This window comes from Callorhinus ursinus, unplaced genomic scaffold (genome assembly GCF_003265705.2).
Source record: "Callorhinus ursinus isolate GAN/ISIS: 27379988/994484 unplaced genomic scaffold, GSC_fseal_2.0 scaffold19, whole genome shotgun sequence".
NCBI lineage: Eukaryota > Metazoa > Chordata > Mammalia > Carnivora > Otariidae > Callorhinus > Callorhinus ursinus.
Window position 1 is genome coordinate 27,302,192 of NW_027397081.1, and position 17,554 is coordinate 27,319,745.

Below are 17,554 nucleotides of genomic sequence, written 5' to 3' on the forward strand. Positions count from 1 at the left end.
TTCTTCTTCTTCTTCTTCTTCTTCTTCTTCTTCTTCTTCTTCTTCTTCTTCTTCTTCTTCTTCTTCTTCTTCTTTTTTAATTGTTCATGGTTTTCTTTTCTCTTCCATTCCGTAAGCTGCTTTATATAGCGCATGTCCCCGTAGTTCTAGGATAATTTATTATTTAATTATGTCAGCATTACATAATTCTTCAGCCTCAGCCTTCAGTGTTTCTATTGTTGTTAATGTAACTGCTATGGAAGCAAGTAAGTTTTATTTATCGTTTCCATTGTGGAGCAATAATTATATAACTCTGCAATTCTGCAACTATTATTTCTATTTGTTTAATTACATAACTATAATGATATTAAACCTCTAAAACATTTGGTGATAGATTTATGCAGAAGATGCTGGGAGACAGCAATAATAATGATATATCAGAGTAATAATAAAACTAAATAATAGTATTAATATTAATATTAATGGCAATAACGATAATAAGCAGCAACATTACCATTTGCTTTTTTTCTTCATGCTGTATTTGGTTTCTTTAATGGGTTCCTTCCCAAATCTCTGTGGTTAATTAGCTATATAACATTTGGTACTCAGCAGTGGGTACAACCTCATTTCCAGACTTTACCTGGCAAGGCTGTGCTTTATGGAATACCAGATGGAACGGGTCTGCTCTGTCCTTTTTTATAAGGCTTGGAGGAGGCTGATTTCTTTCTTCCCTGTGCTATCTGGGGACCTTCCATAGACAGTCTACCCCGTGCTGAGAGACATAGATGCTGCAGAATCCTGAGAACCTGAGATGTGTTTGGGATTCAGGTGTGTGCTGTGGATGAGCCGTTTTGGTGGAAAGAGCGTGGAGTTTAGAAAGAGACAGATCTGCCTTGAATTCTGGCTCTGCCACTAACTAGGTGACCTTGAGCAAGTTAGCTAGCTCCTTTGGACCACACTTTCCTCATATCAAAAATGAGGATAACAATATCTACCCAGCAAGACTGTGTGTGAATGAAATAAAATAATGGGTGCAAATGACCAGGTCTGTGGTTGACGCCTATGGGTAGCTATTGTTTTGGAGCAATCAGTCAAATGAGATTAAGAGGGAGAACCCGCCTCCAAGCGGCTTATTATGAATCACCTTGTTCTTGCCTTCTCGACTCATGACCAGGAGCTCCCTCCCTCCCAGAGCCCCCCAAAGTCACCAAAACAGTTGTAGAGGTAATACGGAACCAGCCATCCCTGCACACTGCCTTCCTTTCCTGCATTATCTGATTAATCATCACAGCCACCTTAAAAGGTAAGGGCGATTGTTATCTCTGGGTTGAGGAAATCAAGACAGAGAGGTTAAAAAATGTGCCAAAGTCCTCCCAGCTCATTGGTAGTGAGCACGGCCATTGCATCATCTCCGCAGCAGGTGTTCTTCAGCTATACTCTACATTCCTTCCAGGTGCATAATCGGCAGCTGCAGAAAGAAGCAGCCCTGTGAGCACCTCCTCCCTCTGGGGAACCAACTATCTCCTTTCCCTCTTCCACCTCTCGGGTCCATTCTCTACAGAGCAGTATATCTCATCATCTGAAAATGCAAATCAGTGCCATTATTGCTACTTTTAGACCCTCCAGTGGATTTCCATGACTCTCAGCCTCTTGCCAGGGACTAAATCTAAATATTTGTATGATCTGACCTTGTCTCTTGCCATTCTCCATCATCTGCCTGGCCCTAGACTTTCCCTGAATGCACTAGGCTCCACCTCCTTTTCTCTCAGGGAATTGCACTCAAGTTTCCTATGCCTGGAATGCTTTCTATCATCTCATTTCATAAATCTCCACTTATATATCATTTCCCCCAAAGCCTTACCTGAATTAACCTGGGCCTCACGTCTTCTTATTCATTAACAAGCACCTTATATGTTTCATGTACAGTTATGTACTGTGTAGGTACTATCCCTGAAGTTATTTTATTTTTCTGATCATTTGGGTTTTGCAGCATGTCCTTCATTAAGGTGTAAACTTCGTGAAGCCAGGCACTGGGTCTGGCATGTTAACAGTCTAACCCCACTTCCCATCCTCCCCCCGCCGTGGCACATAGTTCAGGACCTGCAACTCCATAAACATTTGCTTATGGGAAGAATGACTGTCTGTCTTTGTGTGGCCATACATGCCTTTGGGGTTCAAATAGTTCACATATAATGGGAAGGAAAGAAGATTGCATTTTCTCATGAGGAGTATTAGTTAACATCCAAGATGTGATACAGCACCAATTTTCAAAAGTTTAGATGTGGATGAGAGCATGTTTGGGAGCCAGGAGCTGGGAGCATAGTAGGACAATAATGTGGTCAGCCAAGGGCCGAGTTTGTCAAGGAAAAGGCAGCTTAATCAGACACACTTGAGAAGGGGAGGGGGAGAGTCCTGCTTTGTTCCAGAAATGTGAGGAGAGTCAGGGCTGTTGTTCCAAACTGACATTTGACTGGGGACTCTGGGACTCAGAACAGGTACACTTCCAGGGGGCACACGGCAGGCTCCCATTCTGCTAAGAGTACACTTACCAACAAAGAAATCAGACAGGTCAAACTCCATTATTCCACCTGTCCTACAATTATTATTTTATTGAAGCATTTTCCTTCCTTGGCTTATATAGGTGTGTGATCTTAAAAATATGTTACTTATGTATAGCAATGAGGTCTTTCTCCTTTCCATTGACTATTTTCCTTTTCAGTCAGATGCTTTTCATTCCCACACATGACATTTCAGCCACTGCCACCTGAATAGCAGGGAGCATAAATATTCAGATCCAGCCCTCCTTGTCCCCTTCTTCATTCCCATTTTTTTTCTCAACTCACCATCATGGGGATATTCCTCTCCTTTTTCCCAGTGGATTTATTACCATAACCTCATCTTCCTCAATAGTCATCACCCCTTTATTTTATTTTTTAATTATTAACTAATGTGATTAAGTAGAAATCACTTGTATGTATTTCTTTTGTGCTGGGAACTACAGCCAAGGCAGTAAGAAATATGTAAGGGTTAACAGTTCAAGCTCCAGAATCAACTGGCCTGGGCTCCTAATCTCTTTTCAAGGGCAAATTACTTACCTTTTGGGGGACTTTGGTCCCTTCATCTCCAAAGGGAGTTCAACAATCTGACTTCATAGGATTGTTGTAAGAATTAAACAAGGCAATCCAAATACAGTGATTAGTAATTCCTGAGTATATGAACTATTATTATTATTATTATTATTATTATTATTTGTAGTTGCAGGGAAAGTGTTTATGGTCCTAATAGCACCAGTAGAGAGTAAATCATGATTCCCAATCTATGGGACCCAGACCCCTAGGTTAGTGTGGACTAAATAAATAATATGACTTAGATATTTTTGTATTATTTTTGAAAGTGTGAAGTTTTTGTTATGTTTAATAATATAGCTCACTTAAGTGCTACTGATTTCATCAAATTAATGCAAATCTTCACAGAGGAGGTGGAGGGTCTTGATAAAGTCTTGCTATCTCAAAAAATTGTTTAACATTAGTATAGGTTGCCAAGTACAAAGACTGGGCATATATCACATTCTCTAGGCAGTTCCTATGAGAGCAACATATAATTAAACATTTAATGGCAACTTTTCTGTTGCGGATCTCACAGAAATCCTCTCCTAAAGTTTCCCAGATTTAACAGTTCACACCCATCTCTGAATCCCCTATACTTTTTTTTTTCCATCCCATCAGTTCGTATTTTATTCTCCAATGATTTGATATTTTTAGTTTTCTAAGGTGAAAAGTCTTCTATTGAACCTATTCTTTCAATTAGGAAGAAAAGCACTCAAACCCTCTTCAAACTTTATGCCTCTGTGAAAATGCTAGCAGAGAAACTCCAATGTAAAAACAAGACAAGGAAGGAGGCAAGAAAAGAGGAAATTAAAGAACAAAGAAGAAAAATAAATGTTCATCAGTAATTAGCTTCTGGTATCTCTAAGGCATTTACTGTTTCCTTTTTTTTTTTTTTCTGAGAGATCAAACTATGTTGAGTTCATTAATTATAGGCATTTGGATAATGCTTTCCTGTAGGGGCTCTATAACCCTGCCTGTGGAGCAAATTTTACTGGCTCTTTTTTACAAATGAGGCAACAGAGGTTCAGAGCATTGGTGAGAAGTAACAATGCTCAAGGTGACAGCCAGTGACTAGAATAAAGGCCATGGGTTACAAATGCTGCGTTCTTGCTACCTGTTCATGAGGGAAGGCTGGGGGATAGGAGCATCAATCACATCTCTGCCTTGTATATTCTGAACCCATTGAGAAACATGCCAAGAAGTCAGATGTCCATCCAATCCAAGTAGACTAGCAATCCAGCCTTGGCCTCTCACTAACCAAGGGGCTATTCCCGGCATGGTGGAGGCGGATAATGCATCCTGGGCTACCAGTCTCACCAGAGTACATTTGCTCAGGAAGTTACCCAGGCTAACTAGTTACATAGATCTCTCCTCTCCTTGGGGGAAGAGCCAATGCGTAGGGTGTTGCAAAAATGTGATTCCACTCATGTTTCCTCACAGAAGTAAGAAGATGAGACAAGGTCCAAATAGTCCATGTTGCTATTTTGCTTATTTTATCTGTTTTTTTTTTAATTTTTTAAATTCACATATAATGCATTATTTGTTTCAGGGGTACAGGTCTGTGATTCGTCAGTCTTACACAATTCACAGCGCTCACCATAGTACTTACCCTCCTCAATGTCCATCACCCAGCCACCCCATCCCTCCCACCCCCTCCACTCCAGCAACCCTCAGTTTGTTTTGAGATTAAGAGTCCTTTTTTTTTTTTAAGATTTTATTTATTTATTCGAAAGAGAGAATGAGATAGAGAGAGCATGAGAGGGGGTAGGGTCAGAGGGAGAAGCAGACTCCCCGCTGAACAGGGAGCCTGATGTGGGACTCGATCCCAGGACTCCAGGATCATGACCTGAGCTAAAGGCAGTTGCTTAACCAACTGAGCCACCCAGGCACCCCAGAGATTGAGAGTCTTTTATGAGAGTCTTTGTCTCCCTCTCTGGTTTTGTCTTGTTTCATTTTTCCCTCCCTTCCCCTATGATCCTCTGTCTTGTTTTGCAAATTCCTCATATCAGTGAGATCATATCATAATTGTCTTTCCCTAACTGACTTATCTCGCTTAGCATAATACCCTCTAGTTCCATCCATGTCATTGCCAATGACAAAATTTCAGTTTTTGATGGCTGCATAATATTCCATTGAATATATATATACCACATCTTCCTTATCCATTCATCTGTTGATAGGCTTGTAGGCTCTTTCCATAGTTTGGCTATTGTGGACATTGTTGCTATAAAGATCGGGGTGCAGGTGCCCCTTCGGATCACTACATTTGTATCTGTGGGGTAAATATCTAGTAGTGCAATTGCTGGGTCGTAAGGTAACTCTATTTTCAACTTTTTGAGGAACCCCTGTACTGTTTTCCAGAGTGGCTGCACCAGTTTGCATTCCCCCTACCAACAGTGTAGGAGGGTTCCCCTTTCTCCGCATCCTCACCAACATCTGTCATTTCCTGACTTGTTAATTTTAGCCATTCTGACTGGTGTGAGGTGGTATCTCATTGAGGTTTTGATTTGGATTTCCCTGATGTTGAGTGATGTTGAACACTTTTTCATGTGTCTGTTGGCCATTTGGATGTCTTCTTTGCAGAAATGTCTGTTCATGTCTTCTGTCCATTGCTTGATTGGATTATTTGTTCTTTGGGTGTTGAGTTTGAGAAGTTCTTTACAGATTTTGGATACTAGTCCTTTATCTGATATGTCATTTACAAATATCTTCTCCCATTCTGTCAGTTGTCTTTTGGTTTTGTTGACTGTTTCCTTTGCTATGCAGAAGCTTTTTATCTTGATGAAATCCCAATAGTTCATTTTTGCCCTTGCTTCCCTTGCTTTTGGCGATGTTTCTAGGAAGAAGTTGCTGTGGCTGAGGTCAAAGAGGTTGTTGTCTGTGTTCTCCTTTAGGATTTTGATGGACTCCTGTCTCACATTGAGGTATTTTAACCATTTTGAGTCTATTTTTGTGTGTGGTGTAAGGAAATGGTCCAGTTTCATTCTTCTGCACGTGGCTGTCCAATTTTCCCAACACCATTTGTTGAAGCGACTGTCCTTTTTCCATTGGACATTCTTTCCTGCTTTGTCGAAGATTAGTTGACCATAGAGTTGAGGGTCCATTTCTGGGCTCTCTATTCTGTTCCATTAATCTATGTGTCTATTTTTGTGCCAGTACCATACTGTCTTGATGATGACAGCTTTGTAATAGAGCTTGAAGTCCGGGATTGTGATGCCACTGGCTTTGTTTTTCTTTTTCAACATTTCTCTGGCTATTCGGGGTCTTTTCTGGTTCCATACAAATTTTAGGATTATTTGTTCTATTTCTTTGAAAAAAGTGGATGGTATTTTGATAGGGATTGCACTAAATGTGTAGAATGCTCTAGGTAGCATAGACATCTTCACAATATTTGTTCTTCCAATCCATGAGCGTGGAACGTTTTTCCATTTCTTTGTGTCTTCCTCAATTTCTTTCATGAATATTCTATAGTTTTCTGAGTACAGATCCTTTGCCTCTTTGGTTAGATTTATTCCTAGGCATCTTATGGTTTTGGGTGCAATTGTAAATGGGATCAACTCCTTAATTTCTCTTTCTTCTGTCTTGTTGTTGGTATATAGAAATGCAACTGATTTCTGTGCATTGATTTTATATCCTGCCACTTGACTGAATTCCCGTATGAGTTCTAGCAGTTTTGGGGTGGGCTCTTTTGGGTTTTCAACGTAAAGTATCATATCATCTGCAAAAAGTGAGAGTGTCGCTTCTTCATTGCTGATTCGGATGCCTTTTATTTTTTTTTGTTGTCTGACTTCTGGGGCTAGGACTTCTAGTACTATGGTGAATAGCAGTTGTGATAGTGGACATCCCTGCTGTGTTCCTGAACTTAGGGGAAAAGCTCTCAGTTTTTCCCCATTGAGTATCATATTCACTGTGGATTTTTCATAGATGACTCATGATATTGAGGTGTATACCCTCTATCCCTACATTGTGAAGAGTTTTGATCAAGAAAGGATGCTGTACTTTGTCAAATGCTTTTTCTGCATCTATTGAGAGCATCATATGGTTCTTGTTCTTTCTTTTATTAATGATTGATTTGCGGATGTTGAACCAACCTTGCAGCGCAGGAATAAATCCCACTTGGTCGTGGTGGGATTTTAATCCTTTTAATGTACTGGTGGATCCTATTGGCTAGTATTTTGGTGACAATTATTGCATCCATGCTCATCAGGAATATTGGTCTGTAGTTCTCCTTTTCGATGGGGTCTTTGTCTGGTTTTGGGATCAAGGTAATGCTTACCTCATAAAATGAGTTTGGAAGTTTTCCTTCCATTTCTATTTTTTTGGAACAGTATCAGAATAGGTATTAATTCTTCTTTAAATGTTTTGTAGAATTCCCCTGGGAAGCCATCTCACCTGGGCTCTTGTTTTTTGGGAGACTTCTGATTACTGCTTCAATTTCCTTAGTGGTTAGGGGTCAGTTCAGGTTTTCTATTACTTCCTGGTTCAGTTTTGGTAGTTGATACATCTCTAGGAATGCATCCATTTCTTCCAGACTATCTAATTTGCTGGCATATAGTTGCTCATAATATGTTCTTATAATTCATTGTATTTCTTTGATGTTGGTTGTGATCTCTCCTCTTTCATTCATGATTTTATTTATTTGGGTCCTTTCTCTTTTCTTTTTGAAAAGTCTGGTTTATCAATCTTACTAATTCTTTCAAAAAACCAGCTCCTAGTTTCGTTGATCTGTTCTACTGTTCTTTTGGTTTCTATTTCATTGATTTCTGCTCTGATCTTTATTATTTCTCTTCTCCTGCTGGGTTTAAGCTTTATTTCCTGTTCTTTCTCCAGCTCCTTTAAGTGTAGGGTTAGGTTGTGTATTTGAGACCTTTCTTGGTTCTTGAGAAAGGCTTGTATTGCTATATACTTCCTCTTAGGACCACCTTGCCTGCATCCCAAAGATTTTGAAAGGTTGTGTTTTCATTTTCATTTGTTTCCATGAATTTTTAAAATTCTTCTTTAATGTCCTGGTTGACCCATTCATTCTTTAGTAAGATGCTCTTTAGCTTACATGTATTTAAATTCTTTCCACCTTTCCTCTTGTGATGGAGTTCTAGTTTCAAAGCATTGTGGTCCAAAAATATACAAGGAATGATCCCAGTCTTTTGGTACCGGTTGAGACCTGATTTGTGATCCAGGATGTGATCTATTCTGGAGAATGTTCCATGGGCACTATAGAAGAATGTGTATTCTGTTCCTTTGGGATGGGATATTCTGAATATATCTGTGAAGTCCATCTGGTCCGGAGTGTCATTTAAAGCCTTTATTTCCTTGTTGATCTTTTGCTTAGATGATCTGTCCATTTGAGTGAGGGGGGTGTTAAAGTCCCCTACTATTATTGTATTGTTGTCAATGTGTTTTTGATTTTGTTATTAACTGGCTTATATACCTGGCTGCTCCCATGTTAGGGACAAAGATATTTAAAATTGTTAGATCTTCTTGTTGGATAGACCCTTTAAATATGATGTAGTGTCCTTCCTCATCTCTTATTACAGTCTTTGTTTTAAAATCTAATTTGTCTGATATAAGGATTGCCACCCCAGCTTTCTTTTGATGTCCATTAGCATGGTAAATGGTTTTCCACCCCCTCACTTTGAATCTGGAGGTGTCTTTGCATCTAAAATGTGTCTCTTGCAGACAGCATATTGATGGGTCTTGTTTTTTTATCCAATCTGATACCCTGTGTCTTTTGATTGGGGCATTTAGCCCATTTACTTTCAGGGTAACTATTGAAAGATATGAATTTAGTGCCATTGTATTGCCTGTAAGGTGACTGTTACTGTATATTGTCTCTGTTCCTTTCTGGTCTATGTTACTTTTAGGCTCTTTCTTTGCTTAGAGGACCCCTGTCAATATTTCTTGTAGGGCTGGTTTGGTGTTTGCAAATTCTTTTAGTTTTTGTTTGTCCTGGAATCTTTTTATCTCTCCTTCTATTTTCAGTGACAGCCTAGCTGGATATAGTATTCTTGGCTGCATATTTTTCTCATTCAGTGCTCTGAATATATCATGTCAGTCCTTTCTGGCCTGCCAGGTCTCTGTGGATAGGTCTGCTGCCAATCTAATGTTTCTACTGTTGTAGGTTACAGACCTCTTGTCCCAAGCTATTTCAGGATTTTCTCTTTGTCCCTGAGACTTGTGAGTTTTACTATTAGATATTGGGGTGTTGACCTATTTTTATTGATTTTGAGTGGGGTTCTCTGTGCTTCCTGGATTTTGATGCCTGTTTCCATCCCCAAATTAGGGAAGTTCTCTGCTATAATTTGCCCCAATATACCTTCTGCCCCTCTTCTTCTTCTGGGATCCCAATTATTCTAATATTGTTTCACTTTATGGTATCACATATCTCTCGAATTCTCCTCTCATGATCCAGTAGTTGTTTATCTCTCTTTTTCTCAGCTTTTTTATTCTCCATCATTTGGTCTTCTATATCACTAATTCTCATCCTAGCAGTTAGAGCCTCCATTTTGATTGCACCTCATTAATAGCTTTTTTGATTTCGACTTGGTTAGATTTTAGTTCTTTTATTTCTCCAGAAAGGGATTCTCTAGTATCTTCTATACTTTTTTCAAGCCCAGCTAGTATCTTTATAATCATCATTCTGAACTCTAGTTCCAATGTCTTACTAATGTCCATATTGATTAGGTCCCTGGCAGTCAGTACTGCCTCTTGTTCTTTTTTTTTTTTTTTTTTGAGGTGAGTTTTTCCATCTTGTCATTTTGTCCAGAAGAGAATAGGTGAATGAGAGAACAAAATGCTAAAAAAAAATGGTATAATGGTAACAATGACTGCAAAAAATATACACTAAACAAATCTGAAGAGACCCAAAACTGGGGGGAAAAGAAAGGGAAAAAAAAAAAACAATATGATCAGGCTGGTGAATATAACAGAGCCACACACTAGACCTTGGGTGTATTTTGGTCTGTTAGAAGAAATTGCCTCTCAAAATTTTAAAGAAAGAAAAACATATGTATACAAAAATAAGGGTAAATATGATGAAGAGATGGAATATGACTGTAAAGATGAAAATTAAAAAGGATTTTAAAAAAAGGAACTGATAAGATAAGAAGTTGTTTAAAAAAAGAATGAAAAAAATAAAAATAAAATAAAGAGAGAATGTGATCAGGTGGGAGACTAGGACAACATCATACACTAGATTTAGGGTATATTTTGGTCTGTTAGTAAGAAACTGTATCCCAAAATTTTAAAGAAAGAAAAACTTATATATAAACAAAAAATAAGGTTAAATACAATGAAGAGAGAATATGACTGTAAAAATGAAAAATTTAAAAGATTTTAAAAAAGGAATTGATAAGATGTTGGTTAAAAAAGGAAAGAAGAAAAATTCAACTAAAAAATAGAAAAAGAGAAAAATAAAGAGAATTTTAAAAATTAAATTTGAGGGGTGCCTGGGTGGCTCAGTCATTAAAGCGGCTGCCTTCAGCTCGGGTCATGATACCAGGGTCCTGGGATCGAGCCCCATATCAGGCTCCCTGCTCAGTGGGAAGCCTGCTTCCCCTCTCCCACTCCCCCTGCTTGTGTTGCCTCTCTCGCTGTGTCTCTGTCAAATAAATAAATAAAATCTTTAAAAAAAATTAACTTTGGAAGACTAAAGAATCATGAGGGAAAAAGCCATGAATTCTATGTGCTGTATTCCCCTAGTGCTGGAGTTCGGCAGTTCTCATTGATCCGTAAACTTGGTCTTGGCTGGTGGTTCTTGCTGATCTTCTGGGGGTGGGCCTGTTGCAGTGATTCTCAAACATCTTTGCCCTGGGCGGAATGCAAAGCCCTTGCCGGGCGGGCTAAGCAATCTGCCCCGGTTTGCTCTCGGGAGCCTTTGTTCCCTGCAAGCTTTCTGTACAGCTTTGGAGGACGAGAGTGAAAATGGCGGCCTCCCACTTTCCACCCCAGAGGAGCCAGGAGCTCAGGTTCCCACTCCTCAGTGCGCCCCCAGAGAAAAGCAGTCAATCACTCCCGTCTCCCCGGTCTCCGACCACACTCTGTGCTCACCCAGCCTGTGACCGAGTGTTTCTATCTCTGGCACACAACCCCCTGTGGAGTCTCCAAACCCAGCAGAGTCCTGCAGTGCGCTACCACGCCACTCTTCCTGGGGGAGAAGGGGAGTCTGCCCGTATCTGCCACTTGTTTGGTCCCTGCTGGAAGAGTAGTGACCCAACTGTGCCGTGGATCATGGTTTATGGCAACCCCGAGCTGAGAGCCCACTCCTCGGCTCTGTCTTTGCAGCCGGTTTCCGGCTCCAGTACCTGGGAGCTCTGCTGCACTCAGGCACTCCCGGTCTTTCGGCGACCCAGAGGGTCCTGAGACCACACTGTCTCAGCGAGTGTTTTACCCCCTGCTTAGCTGCCTGAGTGATATGTCCCTCAACGGAGCCAACTTCTAAAAGTTCTGATTTTGTGCTCTGCTGCTCTATCACTTGCGGGTAGCCAGCTGAGGAGGCTCCCTCCCCCTATGGTCTATCTTCCCGAATATTGCCTCGGATTCACTTCTCCACATATCCTACCTTCCAGAAAGTGGTCGCTTTTCTGTTCGGAGTTGCTGCTATTCTTTTCTTTGATCTCCTGTTGAGTTCGTAGGTGTTCTGAATGGTTCGATAACTATCTAGCTGAATTCATGGGACCAGACAAAATCTAGGTCTCCTACTCCTCTATTCATCTGTTTTTAATTAAATCATTTACCCAGCTAACTAGTTACCTGACTGGCCCTTCCCCCTGAGAGGGGAGACCATATGGACAGTGCCGAGCAGGCTCAGACTTCTGTTTCCCTCCTCCTTTTCTACTGGAGGTGGAGAACTCAGGGCATTAAGGTTGAAGGGAAGAGAAGGGGATGGATCTGTAGGCCTAGCCCATCTTTGGAGATGTGATGTGGTCAATATAGCAGGGACTCTTCCATCAGCAGCAGAAGCACTGAGTTCCAAATGATAAAACACCATCCCGGGCTTCCAAGGACAGTGAGTTCAGCTTTCTCTGCATGAGTTCTTAGGCAAGTCTCATCAGAATTAGGTGTTTACTTTGTAGGCTCCAGGGCTGTGGCCATTTCTGAGCCCTGGCTTTATTGGTCATGAGATTTCCCTTGTAAGGGAGAGAGGAAAGAGAGGTCTGCTAAATTCAGAGAAGAAAAAGAGGTCTGCTAAATTCAGTCAATAGCCTGTGGGTGGAAATAATAGCTTCCACATGCAGAAATCTCAAAATTCTGAGCTTCATGAAACTGAATTGGAGCTTCCTGAAGTCTCCTGTTCATTGTTTCTTTTCCAGTGCTTTGCCATTGATCCCTGGGACGATTGGGAACACTGGCCCTTCACAACTATGCTCTGCAACCTCACGGTCAGTATGATGAGTATCACTGCCTGCTCCCTCATGTTCCTCAGCCAATGTTTCATGAGTCAGGATTAGGTCAGAAAGAACGGTCTTTGAAGAGACACCATCTGTGGCTGTCCCTATACTCAAAGTCCATAGCTTTTTTGTGGGTGGTGCAGTTGTTCTTGGTGCTGTTGTTCTGTGTCCTGGACTCTGTTTTTTGTGGATGCTTACATTGGGAATGATGCTTCCTTTCACATTTCTTGAAGCTCTGGTGACTCACATGAAGAGGTCCTCTAAAGCTTGTTCCAAGCAAAACAGAGGATCCACCACTCTGAATAAACTGGAAAAATCTACCACCTCCAGTTGTAAAGCTTATAGAACAAGGCTGGTCATAAAAAATGTAGTTTTTTGAGAAAAGGCATCTTCAGAATTCTCAAAATTCTGGATGCATCTCACTGTAAGACTTTTATCAATTATGTTACCCTTGTTTATGATCACAGGAAAATGTAGTTTGGCCTTTATGTGATTCTGTAAGCATATTGCTGGACGTGAAAGACTCAGTGTTCAAGCTTTGAGCAGCAGCCATTACATAGATCACAGCTTAGAAATGAAGATACCAAGATGCCAAGGCTTCGGTCATGTTTACCCCAGAATCTATCTAGGCTAAGACTATGGTCTTCCCAGGCATATGCATCAGCACTGACTGGGACATGTTCTGGGCCTTTTGTCATCTCCATCACCCAATTAACCATAGTAGCAGTTTAACCTGAAGTATTTAGGCCTCCTTTGGACCCAAGCCCATACTCTTTAATAATTTCCTTGTAATTCAGTCAGAAATATCAGTATTTTCAAGAAGCGGGCTTTCTTATTCTGTGGGACTCATGTGGTAGGCAACCTGAGCTCTTCAGGTGTCCAGTGGAGTTTTTCTATGAAGGTGATTATCCCAGATGCAGCCTTCTCCAGCACCATCTGCACACACACTTGTACCGAGAGGTGCTCTTCCTCATTCTAAGCTTGGGCACTGCCATCTTCCCTCCAGCCCCACTTCTGCCCTGTGGAAGTGTCTTAAAACTTGGACTGGGAGAGAATATGGACCCTGCTCCCTGCATTTCTAAGAGTCATGCTGTTTCTCCTTGATTCTCAGAATATCAGAAGAAATTGGATAATTCTGTTGGTAGTGGTGTAAAATAGTGCAGGCTTTATTAAGAAGTCTGGGGTGAAATGTGGGGGCTGAAGTGGACACATTGCTAGGTATCTTCCATATTCTCCAGGACACTTTTTCTTTCCATTCTCTACCTTCCTATGCCATTTCCAAATCTATTTCTCATAATCTCCCCTCTAACTGACCCCAAGTTTTGCTGTTTTTTTTTATATATTGTTTTCCTATAGGCATTTAATTTAAAAGAAGTTATTAATGTCTACTAGATTTTTGGTATCATGCTAGTTGTTGGTGATACTGATTTGGAAAAGGCATGGTCTCTGCTCCAGGGCAGATTGTGTGTGTGTGTGTGTGTGTGTGTGTGTAAAATACCCATATATAATAATATGTGTATTATATACATATATATAACACATATATACAATAACTTGTATTATATAATTGTGAATATATAATATATTAAATCATTATTTATATCCTAGCCATAATATATATGATTATTATACTCCATCTTGACAGTTTATAGAGCATGGTAGGCAGGATTCTGAGATGACCCCCACGTTTCTCTTCCCAACTGTATATACACTGAGTGTATTCTCCTCCCCTTGAGTGTGGGTGGGGTCAATAAATACAATGGGATACTACCCCTGTGATTAGGTTATTAATCAATTGACTTTGAATTAATCAAAAGGGAAATTATTCTGGATGACATTGATCTAATCAGGACAGTCCCATCAAGATAAGGTGGAGTGTCAGAGAGATGCCCTCCTGCTGGCTGGCCTGGAACAAAGCAGCCTATGGAAGGGACCACAGGACAGTGTTCATGACCTAGAACCTGAGGAAAGACTCTAGGACCTGAAAGTGATCCCTAGCTGACAACCAACAAGAAAACAAGACAGTCTTTCAGTCAGCCACAAGGAAATAATTCACCCAGTGATCTGAGAAAGCATGAAATTGATCATTCCCTAATTGAGCCTCTAGATGCCAACATGGCCTGCTGACTCCCCCAACTTCAGCACTGTAAGATCCTGAGCAGACCAGCCAGCTAAAACATAAGGACTCCTGACCCATGGAAAGCATGAGATAATAAATTTGTGTTGTTTTAGTTGCCAATTTTGTGGAAATTTGTCCCGCAACAAGAGAAAAATCACACATGGCATTTATACTAAACACTAGGGGATCAGAGAGGAGGGGATAGTTATCTCTACCTGGGAAGGTGTGGGCATGTTATACAGAAGAGACGATAGTTGAGATGAGACTAAAAGGAAGAATAGAGGTTTGCCAGACAAAGGGAAGAGGTATTTATTGTTGTGATATCATCTAAGATATGTTTGCAGAAGAGCAGGTACACTGTTATATCTAAAGTGTGGGCTGCTAGGTGCCTGGATGGCTCTGTCACTTAAGCATCTGCCTTCAGCTCAGATCATGATCCCAGGGTCCTGGGATTGAGTCCCACTTTGGCATTGGCGGGGGGGGGGGTCCCTGCTGAGTGGGGAGTCTCCTTCTCCCTCTCCCTCTCCCCCTCCCCACTGCTCATGCCCTCTCTCTCTCCAATAAGTAAAATCTTCAAAAAAATAAAGGGTGGGCTGTCTATGCTCGCTTTAGTTCTTTTTTAATACAACCATTTCACAATGATATTTATGCACATTTCCATGGGTAAAGCAGTGGGGTTACCTTCACCTTAGCCTCCCTTATCATTGATGTCCCACTATATGCTGTTGTCCAGCATTTCCTATAACCCTTTTCTTGGCATTGGTCTCACATCTATGCATTTTTTAAAATTTTTTATTGTTATGTTTGCATTTTTTAAAAACCAGAAGTGTGTTGTAAATGCATGCAGCAAATAGTTGAGTGCACATCTTTACCTTGTCTCCAGAGATTTTTGGAAATCTCAAATATTCTTTCTGACTCTCTCCATTCTCATATGGCTAATGTGGTACCTCGAACTCATAAACTTAGCAATGCAAAGTCACACACTGTCTTGTCAAATATGATCTCTTTATCCGAGGATGGTATAACTTGATTGTGTTGCACCTTCAGTATGCCTTCTTTCTTCATTTCAGGTGAATAAATGCTGTGTGATCTTCCTCTCTTTTATTATATGATTTTGGTTCTTGTGTATCATTCTGTCAACGACGACTCCTGGACTCACTGTACAATTCCCACAAGTGTGTTAAAGCCTAGACTCAATAGTGCTAAGAACTTCCAATTCCTGACATCTCCTGTCATGCCATTTTTAAACAAAATAGTCAATAGGCATGGTGTCATTGACTTTGCCTTCTTCCATTTTTCTAAAATTGCTCTGAAGCCTTCCACCAGGCTTGGAGTACTTAATCGTCAGTGAATTCTTCATAAGTGTCAGTGGGAGACCCATCTGTTCCAAGAGCTTTCCTTTATCTCAGTAACTTTTATTAAGCTTCTTACCCCCCAGGCACTGATTTTTGCCCCTTACAACCTCAATTTCTTCTTCCGCAGCAGCATCCTAGGGAGGACACTGATGTGCTTCTTCATTTCTTCCTTCTACCGATTTCTGTCCCCCCTTGGGGACGTCCATTCTTATCACTCACACTAACCCTTGACTTTTCACACAACTACACACACTTTCTTAAGGAGCTGGAGAATTCATTTTCAAAAGTCACTGAACGTTTTTGGGGGGGCATAAGAATACACATTTCCCCACCTTCTGCTTTCTGGAATAGTCTTCTCCTCTTTGTATCACTCTAGCTAGGCCAATAGAGCGCCTACTTGCAGAAGATGAATTCATGGCATGCAGGATAAACGAGGAGGTCATATTTTTGGCTCCAAATATAATTTTCTGTCTCTGTTTTAGGTAATTGTGTGGTGGCCAAGAATTGTAGCAAGTTTTTTCTATTACTTGCCATTAGGGACATTCCTCAGAGCTGTTCTTGTGGTTTCCAGGAATGCGTTAAACTTAAGGTGAAGATAATTTTGCCTCAGTTTTCAGTATGAGTGTATCATTAATGATCTGAGTGCTGTTGTGGGCTACTTCCTTCATAGGATGCCTGTGGCTTTTAGAGCAGAGTCAGATTTCAAAACTGCTGAGAGGAGCTCAGCCCATTGCACAGATCCTGTGGTGACTCAGGAGAAAATGAGTATGTGTCCCCTTTCCCTTTCTCTTCCTCTCACTTCCCTGCCAATCCACAAGTCTTAGCAATGCACATCTCTCTTGGAGTTTTGTTTTTCTGGAAGTTAGAAATAGTAACTCCAAAGGTGCAGACTTTCCCCATTTGCTATAAGCCTCACCGTGGCTTCCATTTCAGTGTCCCTGGATTGTAACTCAGCACAAGGCTCCTACAGATTAGCTGTAAAGCTAATCTATGCTTTATAGAACACAGTCAACTGCATCCTAGGGGGGGGGAATGTGGAAACACTTTGCACGGGGCCTGTCCCCTGAAAATGTTAGATATGGAGCATTACTGCTCAACTGCAGTTGGCACCTTTATTTATTAGTTCACTTGGTTTATGGTTTAATATTAGGGCGCTTTTTGCTGTGTACAGCACTTGCTTAACAAGGAAAAAGATCATGTGTTTCCTCCCTGGAGGTGAGGTCTCCACCAGGCAAAGATGAAATTTTGGCAATTTTTAGACAGCATGAATCAACAAAACTGGAAATGTCTTCTTTTTCATTTTCCTTACTCAATAAATCCCCAAAGGAAAACATTTGCCCCCGTGATTTCCCTCTTCTCTCCACTGACAGCACCTGAAAGTATGAATTTAGGGAACATCTCTTCCAGATACCCATTCTGATCATCTCTTCTCTCCCAAAAGAATAGTCATTAGGCAACACTTGGTACATGGTACATACTGCAGCTCTAACTTAGACACACCCTGAAGAGAATTACATTTACTTGGCCGTTTTCCTCTAAGGGTGTTGAATTTAGGATATACAGGAATTTCAGTCAACATAATGCCAATAGCAAAATGAAAGCTCTGCG

General features: G+C 40.7%; 1 protein-coding gene across 7 annotated transcripts in view; it reads left to right on the plus strand.

Moving 5' to 3' along the window:
- Positions 1-17,554, plus strand: part of NTM (neurotrimin) — a 962,773-nt gene that overhangs the window by 385,875 nt on the left and 559,344 nt on the right. The window contains exon 1 of one of the 7 annotated variants that reach the window (XM_073903997.1): positions 12,457-12,463. The exons of the other annotated variants lie outside the window; for them this stretch is intronic. The gene's annotated coding sequence lies outside the window, so the exon portion shown is untranslated. Of the gene's footprint in view, positions 1-12,456; positions 12,464-17,554 lie in introns of those variants that run through there. 7 annotated transcript variants of the gene reach the window in all.